An 18,754-nucleotide genomic window follows, 5' to 3' on the forward strand; every position below is an offset into this window, starting at 1 on the left:
CTAACAGACGCAGGGCCCTTATGGTTCCATATAAATTTTTGGAATATTTTTTCTAGTTTGGTGAAATATGCCACTGGATCTGAACAGGAATTCCATTGAATCTATAAATTGCTTTGGGTAATATGGACAACTTAATGATGTTATTTCTTTCTATCCATGAACACAGTATGTGCTTCACTTACTTGTTTCTTCTTTGATTTCTTTCTTCTTTGTCCTATACGTTTCTGAAATCTTTTATATCCTTGGTTAAGTTTATTCTGAGATATTTTTTTCCAATATCATTTACTTTTCCTGGAATCTAGATATGATTAAGGTTCATTTTAAGTTCTTTAAACTAGCTCATCATTTATAAATGTGAATTCACATTTCAGTAAAAATGGAAACTAGAATTTGATATTAACAAATTTACTCAATATTAATGTTAACTACAAAATTTTTATATGAACCAAGTGGACTTAATATACCAGAACTTGGCCTTTATAAACTAGCTTATACATAAACAGTGACTTTATCTGTCCTAACCTATTTAATGTTGCACAAGAGCCCCTTCCACAGCTTTTACTACATAAACAGATTCCTCCCTTTAGGAAAAAGTGAAAAAGTTCCCACCTGGAAAAAAAAACCCTAACAGATTCATACAGTTCTGAATCATCAGAAAATATAACACCAGAAATAGGTTATGAGCTACTCTTAAGTCTTTTAACCTAAATAGTATAAAAGAAAGTTACAGTGTTAGCTGAAAGAACACACAGGTTTCTCATTTGTTTTAATGGGTCTCAAAATTCTGTAACAGATTTTGGTCAAGTTGTTTCCATTAAAAAGTACTTATTTTAAAAACTAATAACTTAAAAACTGCTGTGCACACACAAAAAAAACACAAATGGTCCATAAAACAGTCTCCTTTCTTTCTGAAGGTTTTATGATGCACTGTAATCATTAACCAGTCCTTTACTATTAAACTTAAGTGGCCAATTGAGACAAACAGTTCTGACACCATTTTTCCACTACTGATTAAGACTGAGGTGGCAGGTGTTGGGGATAGTATTCATTTAGCCTTCTGAGCTTTCTGGGCAGACTTGGTGACTTTGCCAGCCCCAGCTGCCTTCTTGTCCACTACTTTGATGACACCAACAACAACTGTCTCATGTCACTAACAGCAAAGCAGCCCAGAGGAGGATAGTCAGAGAATCCCTCAATACACATGGGCTTATCAGGAACCATATCAACAATGGCAGCATCACCACATTTCAAAAACTCTGGGCAATCTTCCAGCTTTTTTACAGAGTGACAATCAATCTTCTCCTTCAGCTCAACAAACTTGAAAGCAATATGAGCTGTGCAACAATCCAGAACAGATGCATATCCAACACTAATTTAGCTTGGATGGTTGAGGATAATCACCTGAGCTGTGAAGCCGTCAGCTTCCATTGGTGGGTCACTTTTGCTATCACGCGCCACATAGCCTTGATGAACATCCTTGACAGACATGTTCTTGACATTGAGGCCCACATTGTCCTCAGGAAGAGCTTCATTCAGAGCTTCATTCAGAGCTTCATGGTGCATTTCAACAGGCTTTACTTCAGTTGTAATGTTGACTGGAGCAAAGGTGACCACCATGCCAGGTTTGAGAACACCAGTCTCCACTCCGCCCACAGGGACAGTACCAATGCTACCAATTTTGTAGACATCCTGGAGAGGCAGACACAGGGGCTTGTCAGTTGGATGAGTTGGTGGCAGGATGTAATCCAGAGCTTCAAGCAGCATGGTTCCACTGGCACTGCCACCTTTATGGGTGGCTTTCCATCTCTTGAACCAAGGCATGTTACCACTTGGCTCCAGCATGCTGTCACCTTTCAAACAAGAAATTGGCACAAATGCTAAGGTGTCAGGATTGTAGCCAATTTTCTTAATGTAGGTGCTGACTTCTATAACAATTTCATTGTATCTCTTCTGGCTGTAGGGAAGCTCAGGGGAATCCATTTTGTTAACACCAACAATCAGCTGTTTTACACCCAGTGTGTAAGCCAGAAGGGCATGCATGCTCACAGGTCTGCCCATTCTCGGAGATATCTGCTTCAAACTCACCAACACCAGGAGCAACAATTAGGACAGCACAGTCAGTCTGAGATGTCCCTGTAATCATGTTCTTGATAAAGTCTCTGTGTCCTGGGGCATCAATGATGGTCACATAATACTTGTTGGTTTCTAATTTCTACAGGGAGATATCAATGGTGATACCATGTTCATGTTCAGCTTTCAGTTTATCCAAGACCCAGGCATACTTGAAGGAGCCTTTCCCATTGCAGCAGCCTCCTTCTCAAAATTTTTGATGGTTCTTTTGTCGATCCCATCACATTTGTAGATCAGATGGCCAGTAATGGGAGACTTGCCGGAATCTATGTGTCCAATAGCCACAATCTTAGTGTCAGTCTTTTCCTTTCCCATTTTGGCTTTGATTTAGTGGTGGTTTTCTTGACACTTGTGTTCTGGCATAAAACCCATTGCAAAAAGCTGTTGTGAGATATTTTTAATGCAACAGTAAATGGGATTGTTTTCTTAGTTTTCCTTTCTGATAGTTCATTATTGGCATACAAAAAAATTCACTGATTTCTGGATATACATTTTGTATCCTGCTACTTTACTGAATCCATTTATCAGTTCTAGTAGGTTTTTTTGTTTTTGTTTGTTTTTTTTTTTTTGGTGGACTCTTTAGGGCTCTCTGTATACAGTATTATGTCATTTGACAATAACAGTTTTGCTTCTTCCTTTCTAATTTGGATGCCTTTTATTTCTTCTTTTTCTCTGATACCTGTGGCTAGGACTTCCACTACTGTGTTGGACAAAGTAGTGAAAGAAGACATCTCTGACTTATTCCTGATCTTAAGGGAAACACTTGTATTTTTTGCCTTTCAATTTGATCTTGGCTATGGATTTGTCATATATGGTCTTTCTTATATTGAGGTACATTATCTCTGTTCCCAGTTTGATGAGAAGTTTTATCACAAATGGGTGCTAGATTTTATCAAATGCTTTTACTGCATTTATTAATATGGTCATGTGATTTTTATCCTTTATTTTTGTTGTATGGTGTCTCATGTTTATTGATTTGCAGATATTGTACCAACCTTGCATTCCCAAAATAAATCCCACTTGATCATGGTAAATGATCTTTTTAATGAATTGCTGAATCTGGTTTGCTAATATTTTGTTGAAAATTTTATCATCTATGTTCATCAGGGATATTTCTTTACTTGTAGTGTCAGAGTTTTTGTTTTTGGGAGTTTATTGATTACTGCTTCAATTTCATTACCTGTAATCAGTTTATTCAGATTTTTACTCTTCCTTATTCAGTTTTAGAAAATGGTATATTTTTCAGAATTTATCCATTTCATCCAGATTGTCCAATTTGTTGGCACATAGTTGTTTATAACATCTTCTTAATCTCCTTTTATTTCTTCAAGTGAATTGTTACTTTCACTCTTTTATTTCTGATTTTATTTATTAGCGTTCTCTATTTTTTTCTTGATGAGTCTGGTTAAAGATTTGTTAATCTTGTTTATCTTTTCAAGGAACCAGCTCTTGGTTTCATTGATCAATTGTAGTGGTATTTTAGACTCTATTTCATTATTTCTGCTGTGATCTTTATTAAATTTATTGAGGCTTGTTTCATGTCCTAACATGTGGTCTATCTTAGAACATGTTTCATGTGCATCTGAATAAAATGTATATTCTGGTGCTTAGAATTGAAATGCTTTAAAGTGTATCAATTAAATCCACTTGGTCTAGTGTGTCATTTAAGGCCATCATTTCCTTGTTCATTTTCTGTCTGGAAGATCTATTCATTGATATCAATGGGGTGTTACAACCTTCTACTATGACTGTATTACTGTCAGTCTCTCCCTTTATGTTAATCAAACTTTGCTTTACATATTTAGGTGCTCCTATATTGTGTGCACAATTGTTTACAAAAGTTATATCCTCTTATTGGATGCTTTGTCTCTTATTATTGCCATTCCCTTTTCTTCATTGCTGCTTATAGAGAGAGGAAGAGAAAGACTAAGGAAAAGAGAGAAACATTGATGTGAGTAACATCAATTGGTTGTCTCCTATACATGCCCAGACCAGGTATTGTACATGCCCAGATTGAGATTGAACCCACAATCCAGTTTTGTGCAACAATCAGGAATTGAACTCACAACCCATTGGTTATGGGATGATGGCCTAACCAATGAGCCACTCTGGCCAGGGATATTGCCTTTGGTATTTTTTTTCATATTGTGTCTGATTTCTTTTTTTTAGAAATTATTCAATTGTTGTTCAATTACAGTTGTCTGTGTTTTCCTCCCACCACTCCCCCTCATCCAACCACACCTCCCTCCCTTGCTTCCACGCTCCACCTTTGTTTTGTCCATGTGTCCTTTATAGTAGTTCCTGAAAACCCTTGTCTCATTGTCCCTCCTCCCCCAGCTATTATTAGAATGTCCTTAATTTCAATGCCTCTGGTTGTATTTTGTTTGCTTTTCTCTTTTGTTGATTATGTCCCACTTAAAGGTGAGATAATATGGTATTTGTCTTTCACTGCCTAGTTTATGTCACTTAGAATAATGCTGTCCAGCTCCATCCATGCTGTTGCAAAGGGTGGGAGCTCCTTCTTTCTTTCTGCTGCATAGTGTTCTATTGTGTAAATGTACCATAGTTTTTTAATCCACTCATTTGCTGGTGGGCACTTAGGTTGCTTTCAGCACTTGGCTATTGTAAATTGTGCTGCTATGAACATTGGGGTGAATAATTTCTTTTGGATTGGTGTTCCAATGTTCCTAAGATATAATCCCACCGATGGAATTGTCAGGTCAGAAGGTAGTTCCATTTTTAGTTTTCTGAGGAAATTCCATACTGTTTTCCACAGTGGTTGCACCAGTCTGCATCCCTATCAACAGTGCACTAGGGTTCCCTTTTCTTCACAACCTCTCCAACACTTGTTTGTTGATTTGTTTATGATGCCTATTCTGACCAGTGTGAAGTGGTATCTCATTGTGGTTTTAATTTGCATCTCTCTGATGGCTAGTGATGTTGAGCATCTTTTTCTGTGTCTCTGGGCCCTGTGTATGTCCTCCTTGGAGAAGTGTCTATTCGAGTCCTTTGTCCATTTTTTGATTTTTTTTTTTTTTTGTCTTTCTGGAGTGGAGTCATGTGAGTTCTTATATATTTTGGAGATCAAACCCTTGTCCAAGATATCATTGGCAAATATGTTTTCCCAAACAGTTGGTTCTCTTTTCATTTTATTTCTCTTTTCTTTAGCCATGCAGAAGCTTTTTAACTAGATGAAGTCCCATTTGTTTATTCTTTCCTTTATGTCTCTTGTTTTAGGGGATATATCCATGAAGATGTTGGTGGATGGAATGTCTGAGATTTTTCTGACAATGTTTTCCTCTAGGACTTTATTGGTGTCACAACCTACATTTAAGTCTTTTATCCACCTTGCATTTATTTTTGTGTATGGTGTAAGTTGGTGATCAAGCTTCATTTTTTTGCATGTAGGAGTACAGATCTCCCAACACCATTTGCTGAAGAGGCCATTCTCGCTCCATTTTATGTTTCTGTTCCCTTTGTCAAATATTAATTGACTGTAGAGACTTAGGTTTGTTTCTGAGGTCTCTGTTCTGTTCCGTTGGTCTATGTGCCTGTTATTATGCCAGTAGCAGGCTGTTTTAATTACAGTGGACTTGTAATACAGTTTGGTATCAGGCATTGTGATCCCTGCTACATTGTTCTTCTTTCTCAAAATTGCTGCAGCTATTCATGCTGCAGCTAGATTTATGGTTTCATATAAATATCTGAAATATTTGTTTTATATCTGTGAAATATGTGATGGGTACTTTAATAGGGATTGCATAGAATCTATAAATCACTTTGGGTAGTATGGCCATTTCAATTATGTTAATTCTTCTGATCCATGAGCATGGTACATGGTTCCATTTGTGTCTTCCTTAATTTCTTTCTTCAGTGTTGTATTGTTTTCTGCATACATGTCTTTCACCTCTTTGGTTAAGTTTGTTCCTAGATAGTTTAATTTTCTTGTTGCTATATCAAATGGGATTTTTCCCCCTAATTTCTGCTTCTGCTATTTCATTGTTGGTATACAAAAATGCCTTTGATTTCTAAATATTGACTTTGTATCCCACTGTTTTGCCAAATTCATTTATTAGGTAGAATAGTTTTTTGATGGAGTCTCTAGGATTTTCTATGTACACTATCATGTCATCTGCAAACAATGACAGTTTTGTTCCTTCCTTTCCAATTTGGTTGCCTTTTATTGTTTTTTTTTTTCTTGTCTGATTTCTGTGGCTAAGACTTCCAGTATTATGTTGAACAGGAGTGGTGAAAGTGGACAACCTTGTCTTGTTCCTGATCTTAGTGGAAAAGCTTTTAGTTTTTGCCCATTGGGTATGATGTTGGCTGTAGGTCTCTCGTACATGGCCTTTATTATATTGAGATATCCTGGTTCTATCCCCACTATGCTGAAGGTTTTTATCATAAATGGGTGTGGTAGCATATGAAATGCTTTTTCTGCATGTATTGATATGGTCATGTGATTTGTCTTTCGTTTTGTTTATGTGGTGTATTATGTTTATTGATTTGCAAATATTGTACCATCCTTGCATCCCTGGGATGAACCTCACTTGACCATGGTGTATGATCTCTTTAATGTATTGCTGGATGCAGTTTGTCAATATTTTGTTGAGTAATTTAGCATCTATTTTCATCAGTGATATTGGCCTGAAGTTTTCTTTCTTTGTTATGTCTTTATCTGGCTTTGGGATTAGGATGATGCTGGCTTCATAAAAAGAGTTTGGGAGTCTACCATCTTCTTGAATTTTTTGAAATAATCTGTGGAAGATGAGGGTTAGCTCTCCCTCGAATGCATTGTAAAATTCTCCTGTGAAACCATGTAGTCCAGAGCTTTGGTGTGTTGGAAGGTTTTTGATTACTGTTTAATTTCATCAGGTGTTATTGGTCTGTACAGGCTTTCTGGTTTGCTTCATTGAGTTTTGGAAGATTATATTTTTCTAGAAATTTGTCCATTTCATCTAGGTTTTCAAATTTCTTGGCATTTAGTTTTTCACAGTAATTTCTTACAATCCTTTGTATATTTCCTTGGTGTCAGTTATAATCTCTCATTTTTCATTTCTGATTGTGTTTATTTGGGTCCTCTCTCCTTTTTTCTTGATGGGCCTGCTTAAAGGCTTGTCAATTTTGTTTATCTTTTCAAAAAAACTTCTCCTGGATTCATTGACCCTTAGAATTGTGCTTTTAGCCTCTATGTCATTTAATTCTGCCCTGATCTTGGCTATTTCCTTCCTTCTACTTGCTCTGGGCTGTCTTCTTGTTGCCTGTAAGTGTAGGATTAGGTTGTTTGTTTAAAATGTTTCTATCTTTTTAAGGTAGGCCTGTATCACTATGAACTTCCCTCTCAGGACTGCCTTTCCTGTGTCCTATAAGTTTTGGGTTGTTGTGAGTTCATTTTTTTTTGTTTCCAGAAACTTCTTGATTTCTTCCTTGATATCATTCTTGATCCATTCATTTTGTAATAGCATGCTATTCAATCTCTATGCTTTTGAGTGTTTTCGGGCTCTTTCCTTTAGGTTAGTTTCTAGTTCCCATCCCTTGTGGTCAGAGAGAATGCTTGACATGATTTCAATTTTCTTGAATTTGTTGAAGGTTGTTTTGTGTCCTATCATGCGGTCTATCTTTGAAAATGTTCCATGTGCATTCAAAAAGAATGTGTATTTTGCTTCTTTGGGAAGAAAGGCTCTATATATATCAGTTAATTCCATTTCATCTAGGGCATTGTTAAATGCCACAATATCTTTGTTGATATTTTGTTTGGAAGACCTGTCCATTTTTGACAGTGGGGTGTTAAAATCCCCCACTATAATTTTGTTGCTGTCAATATCTTTCTTGAAGTCCTCTAAGATTTTCTTTATGTATTTGGGTGTTCCTATGTTGGGTGCATATATATTTGCAATGTCTATGTCTTCTTGATGGATTCTTCCCTTTAGTATTATGAAGTGACCTTCTGGGTCTCTTTTTATGGCCCTGTTTTTGAAGTCTATTTTGTCTGATACGAGTATTGCTACCCTGGCTTTTTTTTTTCCTGTCCACATGCTTGGAATATTTGTTTCTAGCCTTTCACTTTCAGTCTGTGTAGGTCTTTTGTCCTGAGGTGGGTCTCCTGTAGGCATCATATGTGTGGGTCATGTTCTCTTATTCATTCTGCTGTTTTATGTGTTTTGATTGGGGCTATTCATCCATTTATGTTTAAGGTTATTATTGATAGGTACCTATTCATTGCCATTTTTTGTACCTATGTTCCTCTCTCTTTCTCTGTTTTTCTTCCTGTTCTTAAAGCAATCAGTTTAGCATCTCTTGCATAGCTCATTTGAAGGAGGTATATTCCTTGAGGCTTCTTTTGTCCAGGAAGCTCCTTATTTCACCTTCCATTTTAATTGGGAGCCTTAGTGGATAAAATAGTCTTGGTTACAGGCCTCTAGTTTTCATTACTTGGAATATTTCTTGCCATTCCCCTCTGTCTTGGAGCATTTCCATTGAGAAATCAGCTGCCAGCCTTACTGGGGCTCCCTTGTATGTTACTTCCTGCTTCTTCCTTGCTGCCTTTAAGATTCTCTCTTTATCTTGGAATTTCACCATTTTAATTATGATGTGCCTTGATGTGGGCCTCTTTGTATTCCTCTCGATTGGGACTCTCCATGTTTTCTGGACTGGTGTGGCTTTTTCTTTCATCAAATTAGGGAAGTTTTCCATCATTACTTTTTCAAACATGTTTTCTATCATTTGGTCTTCTTCTTCTCCTTCTGTTAGTCCTATTATATGGATATTATTACATTTCATGTTGTCCTGCATTTCTCTTAACTCCTCTTCATTATTTCTGAGCCTCTTTTCCTTTTCTTGCTCATTCTGGGTGTTTTTTCTACCTTGTACTCCAGCTCACTGATCCAATCTTCTCCTTTATCAAGCCTGTTTTTGTTTCCTTTTACTGTGTTTTTCAGTTCAGAAATTGTATTCTTCATCTCCTCTTGGCCCTTGTTGATAGTTTCTATTTCTTTTTTCATGTTGATGTAGTTTGCAGTGAGTTCATTGTAGTTTCCCTGTCATTTTTGGTAATTCTCTGTGAGCTCATTTAGCCTCCTGATAACCACTGCTTTGAACTCAATATCTGATAGTTGACTTGTCTCTATTTCATTTAGCATTCTTTCTGAGGCTTCCTCCTTTCCTTTCATTTGGGGTTTGTTTCTTTGTCTTCCCATTGTTTGTGAGACTCTTCTTGTTAGCCTCTGCTTTTTAAATTGATCTGTTGTGACTCCCTGGGTTTATGGTGTGAACTTCTATGGTAGAATACCTGTAAGATTCAGTGGTGCAGTATTCTTGATCTCCCAAGATCACTGGTCTTGGGCTGTCATTTATGTTGGCTCTGTGTATGTCTTTGCATTTTGATTATTGTTGGATCTTTGTTTGGTGGGTCCTTCCCACCAACTGGTTAACTGAGGGTGACTCCACCCACCAAGTCTTGTATTCTTTTGTGAGGGTGTGGGCATATTGTGCTGAAGCTTGTTCTTCAGTGTGTACAAGGTTTTGAGGATAATCTCTTGCTCTTGTTCAGTTGTTTGTTATGAGTAATTTCTCCACCATTTAGTTGTGTTTCTAGATTGGTTCTGGCTTGAGATAGTGTGGCTTCCACTCCCTCCTTCACCTTCTTCTGTTGTTATCTGTTCGTTGTTCTTTTGTTGGTGGGTTTCCTCTTCCAGAAGGCATCCTGGTTTTCACAACTTCCCTACTCTTTTTTGTGATCAGCTGGAGTGGGAAGGCAAAATGGATTAGGATGGCAGGAGTCTATTTTATGATATTTAAAGTACCAGCTGGTAGAGAGGATACAGGAAATCTTTTGGATATGGATAGTGTTAACTGAGATATTTCACACAACTAGGCACTTTTTAGAAAGGGTGGGAAGAAAAGATTCTTGTTGAGGGGGGGAAGAATTGTTAGTTGAATCTAGAAACCAGTTAGCTTGTGTGAGGCCAGATTATGAGGTAAAGAGAGTAAAGGATAAAAAATAGGTGTAGTGTGTGAGAGAACCACAATAGTAGTAAAGTTCAGGAAATAGTGAAGCATGATAAGATTTGGGAGGGGTGCTGTGTAGTATTTAAAATTGTATGGAACAGCTATTATTTACAATAATAATGGAGGAACAGTCATATGACAGAATCTATGTGGTCTGGAAAACAAGAATAGGAAATATAGTACCTAGAGTAGTGTGCTAACAGGACACAAGTGAAGCTTAAGACAGTAAGTTATCAATACACTATGAAAGAGAGAACAAGGGAAACCAGTCAAACAATGCAAATTCACCAGCAAAGAGAAGAAGATTAAACAGGAAGAAGAGAAATAAAAAAATACTATTAAAATGAAAGATATAAGAATAATGAAAAAATAATAATACAGATATACAATAAATTGCACGTTCTTTGGAGTATGAAAGTGAAATTTGTCTCACTGTCTCAGCTGGACCCCTCTTTCGGTCCAACTCTTGTCCTTTCACATTTCCAGGTTTTATTGTGGGAATTAAAAAAAAAAAGGAAGGAAGGAAGAAGATACAAAAAGGGAAAGAAAGAAAGAAGGAATAAAGAAAGAAAGAACAAAAGAGAGGAAGAAGGAGTTAAAATAAAAAATAAAAATAAAAAATAGAGAATTACTTAAAAACAAAAACAAAAACAAAAACAAAAACCCCTCCTGCTGACTTCAAACTAGCCAAACCAGTTCTGCTGATCTTCCTGGCTCCAGCAGGCTGAGGGGGGATTGGTTTTGCTTTACTCTCTTCCTGATTGGCATTTGGCATTCAACCAGCCTCCAGTCCAGTTCCCCAGCAGTCTCAGGTCCCACAGGTTCGGGTAGCACACACTCTCCCGGGGGTGTCAGGTGTTAGTGCAGGGCCTTCTGTGCCACCAGGGGAGTCGGGCATGGCTGGGTGGGGAGGAGGCCAGAGCAGCTGCTGGAGGAGAATTCCCCAAATCACTGCCAAGTGTCTGTTTTTTCATTTTTTCTTTTTGAGAGATTCCTCATGATCAAGCCTGCCGCTCCATACAAGAGCATGTCCTCTCACACAGCCTGCCTCTCCAACTAGACCAGGGACTATTCAGATCAGGGCCCTTCATGGCCCAAATCTCAATTCTTCCCAGCTGGCATCCACAGTCACTGTGGGTGCTCACAACCCCTGTGTGTTTGCGACTTCGTCCTTGTTCCCCTCTCTGCGACTTCAAGCAACCAGGTCTCTCCCAATGCTGCCCAAACCTTGTTTGGCAGGGGAGGGAGCTGTTGACTTGGCTCTCTCTCAAGAATCCTGTCGCAGACCAGGTCAGTGCTGGACCTGGGGCTGCAGCTGCCCTGGCCCCCGCACTGATCCCAGGGACCTTATTGTCCTGAAGCACTCTCCTAACTGTCTGATTTTTCAATGTCTGCTACAGTTTTTAGCCTCCAATCCTCTGGATGCTGGGGTACTGTTGGCTGTTTGCTCTGTTCTGCAGTAGATCAGCTAGGTGTTTCACCCATGTGCAGGGGGAAGTGGACTCTGCTCCCACCTATCTCACCACTATCTTCTGTCAACTCTGTTGTAGGGTTTCTTGGCCCTTTATTGAGTGGCTGACTGTGAGGATCAATCCCAACCTCAGTATATGAGCTGCTCTGCAGGTGCTGATCACACTAAGCAGAATTTGCCACAGTAGTTTCTGGTGCCAGCCAAGATCTCCCATTGGACCCGCCACTTGTGAAGTTAATTGGATATATGTTCAAACAACATCAGAACAATATCCAATTAACTTCACAAGTGGCGGGTCCAATTGTTGTTTGAAGCTAGCTACTGCATATGATAGTTCTGGGTCTCTTGGCGGGGGGACTCTGGTGCAGGTCAATATTAAATACTGCCTATGGCTGTCCATTGATAATCTGTTTGGAGCAACAAAGTGACCCACAGCGTGTATCTGCTTCCTGGGCCTTGAAGTGCATGGAAAGGACCAAGCTGCACACCAAGGCTGGCTTCTATGAACACTGAGCCTATGGACAGGTCAGCAAAAGGCCTAAGGCACACTGAGACCCACCTCCTCTACCTTTCAACTGCCTTCTAGGCTTAGTCACTGAAAGAGCCTCTGGGGGTACTCATGTTGCATGAGGTAGGTTCTCAGTGAGTCACAAAGTGATAATGGTGTTGACCAGATCAGTGCAGGTTCAAACTCAATGCCAGTGCTGGGTATGAGGCTACTCAGCAAAAGTTCTAGGGCATACCAAGTCTAGCTGCCTTTGCTTGCAAACCTTTGTGCTGGGGCAGGGTCTCAGGGAGTCAGTGATGCAGACACCAGCCCGCAGTGTCCATGGCATTATGGGTGAGACAAGACACATTCACATGGACTACCAAGTCCTGTGGAGGAAAAGGGAAGGCATGGCTACTCTCTCAAGGGGAGAGCACCCCGACCCTTGCCTTGACAGGTTTTTATTGGCTTTCAGTTTGCACAGGAATACAGGTGAAAACTCATTAATCATTGTCAGGCAGTAAGGATCAAACAATACATAGCATACGAAGAACTATGAGGGCTTATTCTGAGTCAAGGTCTGTTAACTAAAGGGCTACAAAACTTTGGGAAACAAACTCATTTCCTGCTTGGACTCTCATCATTTAATTGAGAACATTGTTAGCAAAGCATGCTTCACAGGATTTTATGTATTCTTTCTTAAGCCTAATCACCTGGGGAACCCACCCTTTCCAGCACAGTACTGCACTGCTCTCTGTCATTATTTTAGGCTTAAGTCAGGCAGGAGAAGTAAGGCAGCTAAGAGATTAAGAGACTTCTTGCAGACAGAACAAGGACTCAGGCTATGTCAAAGCTGAGGGGCAAGGATCCATCACCCCCTTTTGCTATAGCCCCCCAAGTCCTTCCCTGGGGCCTCCCCATGATTGTGCCTGTCCTAGGTTGTTCTCCCCTTGGGGATTCTTACCTGTCATTGGCTAACTGATCAAGCATTGGGGGCCAGGCAGGGTAAAGTAAAAGGAGCAGAAGCAGCACCCCTGCCAGGGAGATAAGCTTTGTCTCTTTAGTGGCTTATGGTCCGAAGGTCACTTAGTCAGCCTTAGCCATAGAGGGTTTATAGCTTCTGAAACCAGGCAGGGCAGTTCCCAACAAGTCAGTATTGTGAAGCCAGATATCAGGCCCAAACAGACCAAGATTTGGCCATGTGATGGGAAGGCTCTGCACCAGTCAGGCATGCAAGGGAATTGGCCCCCTTTTCAGAATCACACAACTCAGTCATTCCAGATTCTTCCTAGAGCCTGAGCTCAGCATGGTGAGGCCATGGTAGTCAGGAATGTGGACTAGTAGACATTCTGTGTGCTAGAGGTGCTGATATGGCTTTTGGGAAGGTGGGGCATATGGCTCCTGCCCCAGAGCCTCACAACTCAGTCTGTCTTGAATTCTAACCACACATCCTCAGTAGTTTGGGGACCCCAGGAGGTGGGAGAGGGAGCTAGCAGATCTCTTGTGAGGTGGAGTTGCCAGTTGGATTCATGGGAAAGCAGGGGAAATGGACCCTACCCCAATGCCACACATATAGTCACTGACACCCCCTGATTCTGCCTGGTCCTCTATACCCCAGACCAGGGAGCTGATTCTTCATCAAGGCATGAGCACTGCCAGGTGGGGCAATAGGGTGTACACAGAATAGAGTTATGGCTTTCCCCTAAGCTGATGCTGTAAGGAGGAAATTGCTGCATCCAAGAAGTATGGCATCAGTAGTGTGGGAGAGCTGGTCAGCACAAGGATCCTGGGGGCTGTCCCTTCTTCTCTCTCCCCATAACCACAAACCCCACTTTCTCCTCATACGACTCTAATTTATTCTGTTCTCTCTCTGTCAGAGCCCAGGGTGACAGGCTGTGAAAGAGGTTTTGTATGTTGTCTCTTTAAGAGGGCTCTTTAAGAGTCTAATGGACTGTTGTCTCTTTCTGGCAGGCAGAATCTTTACTGATTTTCACAGCCATGTGTTAAGAGGGCACCTCTTCCCAGCTTTGGTGCTCTGGACTTAGGAGCTTGGCATGGGGTTGAGACCCCATGCTCCTCAGGGGAAACTTTGCAGCAGAGATATCCCTCCAGAGTCTCAGCCACCTCCCATGGGAGCAGGGCCAACCCTTTCTGCATCTCTGACTTTCTTATGAGTCTCAATGTGGCTTCTTCTGTAAATTCTTGGTTATAAGACTTCTGTTCAACTAATCTTCAGTTGGTTATTCAGACTGATTGATCTATGTATTCATTTTAATTCCAGTTTGATCCTGGGAAGAGATGAATATACCTTCCACCTTCTCTGCCACCACTGTGGATCCCTTTATTAACTTACTTATATAATAAACCTATGGGTTATGATTTTATCAATGTGTTGTAATCTAACATTGTGTGTATATTTCAAAACAGAGATGTAATTACGAAATCAATTATTTGCATTACTTCAAAAGGTGCAATACTTTTTTTCATTTATCACTGAAATAAGTTAGCAAATAAGTTCAAACACAGCCAAATGGCAAACAAATTTACTTGAAACTCATGTAAATGGTACATCCTTGAAAAGAGGAGAAGGGTGAAAGGTTTATCCTTTTCATAAGTTTCACAAAATACAGGGTGGGGCAAAAGTAGGTTTGCAGTTGTGAGTACATGATACACAGAATTTATTCTTATATTATTATGTATTAATTTTTGTGTTTTATTTATGAACAACTGCAAATGTAGTTTTGTCACCCCCTATACTGGACCCACTCAAGTGTGAAGAGAAAGGAACTTTAAAAAAGAATTACATGTTATTTAATACAACATTTACTATTTTACTTCCTAATAACACCAGATGGGGAATGTGTTTTCCAAATGAGATCTAGAAAGTGAAATAAGCAATCAACCCATCCTTCTCTGCTAAAAGGCTGTCAACTCATTAATTTTAAAAAAACATACACAAAAAACAACACAACATTAAAAACTGTTCCATATATCCCCTAAAAAGAAAAAAGAATAAAACCAAAGTCTACTATGTATCCAAGATTACTCTCTAGAATGTAACTAGAAAGCAGTTTAACAATTCAAGCCAAGAATTTATTTATCAGAGTCATCACAAGCTTGCCTTCCTTTAAACAAACTTTTGAAATAAAACAAAAATGGTATTGATCACTTTTCTTACAATTCATTTACTGGACATTAACTAGAATTTAGACTGAGGTAGGAGGAAGAGGGGCCATCCTATGGGCCTTGTCTCACAAGGGCACAAGTGGGTGGGTACAGGCATTTGTCAAAGTTGCAACAGCAAATTTTAATTTTTAATCTTTAGTTTGATTTAAACATTGCTTTTAGTAGTATGCCAACACCATTGGCACAGAAAGGGGTCAGGAGTGACATTCAGAGCAGCACAAACAGTGGTTATATTATTTTGGAAACTTCAGGGCAGCTAGTAAGTAGTGTTTTGTCACACACACATACTCTTTGGGTCTTACTGTACAAGTGAAGAACACTCCACACACGTAACAACTTCAGGCCACAAACCTACTTGTCCGCGGTCTCCAGATGACAGGGTGTTGTTTGCTCTTAGCAAGTGTCTGAGTAGTAGAGGGATTGTTTGAAGTCAATGACAGTCCCCACAAGAAAGAAAGGGGTCTTTGGACAGTGGTGTTCCAAGTACCCACTTTTTTATTCTTAGGTGAAGACAGAGCACTGAAAAGCAGACTAGGGATGCATCCGTTCACGGACTGGCAAGAGGTCATAATCTGTCACAATTGTCTGGACTGTAGTATCAAGAAATCTGAGAGCACACAGCTGTCTAGCCATCATAACTGCCTGCACAGCAGTTATGTGTGGCTAGTATACATTCAGACAGTATTCTTGTTGTATAGGCTGCTGGATGACCTTTCCCTCCTATGGCTCTTTCACTGACAACACAGTTGTTTGCTTGTGTTGCTAAAGTATGTCTGTGTCTGCTTTACATGTTGACCTCAAGTTCTCCAATGAGGGAATCGGCAGCTATGTGTGGGGTCTCTGCTGCTAGACAGTGGCATCCCACAACATATTTAGATGTTCACACTTTTCTAGATTTGGACAGCTGGGGCCTCTTCAAGCTAGCTATTTTTTTGTCTTTTTTTATATTTTTGCATTTTCTGGAAAAAAAGTTGTGCACTTCCTAACTCAAAGATGGAATCACCTATTTCTCTAAGGAGCCCTGGTTCATTTTAGTGAAGGATGATATCTAGAAACCAAGTTTGAGCTAGTAGCATTATGTTCACTGCTACTAGGTCCTTCAATGGAAGGAAGCAGAAAATGTATGTACACACACATGTTAATGTGCACACATCTATAATATCTGTAGCTATCTCTGTCTCTATGTATTTATGTATGCATATATATTTGTGTATATGTATATATGTATGTATGTATGTATGAAAAATTCTTGAGTTAATACCAATACATCTAATTCCCATTCAGTACTAGAGTTATTTCTAGTCTTTTCCTTTCCCATGTGGGTAAATCCTTTCTCAACATGATCAGAAGGTTTTTCAATCGATATTTAAGTTGTAGGGAGAAAAGTTAAAACTGCAAGCCTAGATATTATTGATGCAATAACTATCACATGGAAATAAATTAGGACTGGCTTTCTGTCACTTGTTCATGTACAGGTCTCCTCTAAGTGCAGATACCTGGTGGCATCAAGATGGCTCAGAGTTGCATTTTTGAACAGAATAAAGCAGGGTTTGCTAGAATGGGATGTGGGGCAGTTTGGCAACAGCATGCTGAGATACAGGAGCTGATGAGGGCGAGGTCCTCTGAGGAAGGGACTCTGTACACTCATCTTCAGCATAACCCTGGAATGTTCTAGACAATGTACACCTAGAAAAGGCATCCTGCTTCTTTCCCTGTTGGGGGCATCATTCATTATCTGATAGCTGGTTTTGAAGTGAGGTTTATCAGAGTTGCTTCTTCTGGATGCATTTCCCCCCTGCTTTAGGTTCTCTCCCTCCCTGTGATGCCAGATATTCAGGGAGCACCAGAGGCTGAGACCCTCTGGTCTCTGTGAGGACTCTAATGGTGAGGAGGTTAGAGTTTCTGGAGTCACATTAGAGAATCTAAGCTGGAGTTAGAAAATGTTTAGCCTGTTGGTTGGATCTGCCCATGGATATTTTGTTTGAGCCCACTTTATAAAATTAGGAGTTTTCCAATAAAAATCCAGATTGCTAACTTTTCTTGAAAAAATGTGAAGATCTGGCAATAAGCAACCATATTCCTATGTACTGATGCTCAGCCAGAAGTTTAGAAGGGGCAAATATTCCCATAATCACTTCCCTTACTTCAGGGCTAGTGTAGGACCACCAGTCTTCTTGGAATGTTAGTCCAGCACTGGTTGAGGCCAACTCTGGGCCTATCTGGGAAGATGAGGCAGGGGAGAAATGCAGTCCAGACCAAACTTTGACTTCAAGTTCATTTTTTGAGGCAAAGTGAAAAAGAAAGCAGGGTCTCTAAGCATCTGAATCTCTATTCTATCATGTTTCTAGTGAGCAGAGGAAAAACAAAGACATGGCAGAGGGGCTCAGAGAGAGGCTGGAGCTGTGTTGCTTGCTTTTGTTTCTGGGCACACACCTAAACCACATTTCCCAGGGAATTCTCCAGTCAGAATGGGGCCATGTGACACATGCAGGTAGAAGTGATGCATGCCAGCTCTAAGTCTGGCCCTTACCCCTCCACCCTCTACATTTTACACTCAAAATCTCTTTCCTTGCTTCAAGAGTTGCAGATTCATTAGAGCATTCTGAGGTCTCACAATATGGGTATTTGACACTTTTAAATACACACTCTTCTTTTACATACTGGCCCTAGAAGTAGACTGTTTCATGTACAAACTCCACCACCACTTACTAACTGTGTGACCTTGGGCAATTAAACAGCTTCAATTAACTCAATTAGGGGCTCTTGTGAGACTTCATTAACATAATGCCAAGTGTACTGAATGAATACCATGGACAAATGCAAGAGGTCCCTGAATGTTGACCACAGCCACTAGGATGAATAGTGAGCATCTTCATTGTCTTCCTCCTTCTCTGGCTTCTCTTCTGAAATATTTTTTTGGGTCTTCTCTCTCTGCTCCCTGATTTTTATTTTTTTCAAAGGTTGTTGTCTTGAATCATTTTACATCTCACTCCTCTGACTGACAGACTTTTATTTCAGGTTCTCAATGTTGTAAAGCTTTATTTCCAATTTGCTTTCTCTCCCCCACCCCAGGGCTTTACTTTATGGCCACTGCATTGGGTATTTTTAAATATATTTTATTGATTATGCTCTTACAGTTGTCTCATTTTTTCTCTCTTCTTTTCCCCTCCACCCTGCACCACCCCTCCCACCCACATTCCCCCACCCCTTAGTTCATGTCCATGGATCATACATATGAGTTCTTTGGCTTTTCCATTTCCCATACTATTCTTAACATTCCCCTGTCTATTTTGTACCTACCATTTATGCTTATTCCCTGTGCCTTTCCCTCCCCGTTCTCCCCCTCCCCCTCCCCACTGATAACCTTCCATGTGATCTCCATTTCTGTGATTCTGTTCCTATTCTAGTTGTTTGCTTAGTTTGTTTTGTGCTTTTTTTTTTTAGGTTCAGTTGTTGATAGTTGTGAGTTTGTT

The 18,754-nt window shown here is 39.8% G+C and overlaps 1 pseudogene; it reads right to left on the minus strand.

The window, feature by feature from the left end:
* Positions 1-921: 921 nt before the first annotated feature.
* LOC114513646 lies at positions 922-2,460 on the minus strand (annotated as a pseudogene).
* Positions 2,461-18,754: the final 16,294 nt, after the last annotated feature.

Source organism: Phyllostomus discolor, chromosome 2, assembly GCF_004126475.2.
Source record: "Phyllostomus discolor isolate MPI-MPIP mPhyDis1 chromosome 2, mPhyDis1.pri.v3, whole genome shotgun sequence".
NCBI lineage: Eukaryota > Metazoa > Chordata > Mammalia > Chiroptera > Phyllostomidae > Phyllostomus > Phyllostomus discolor.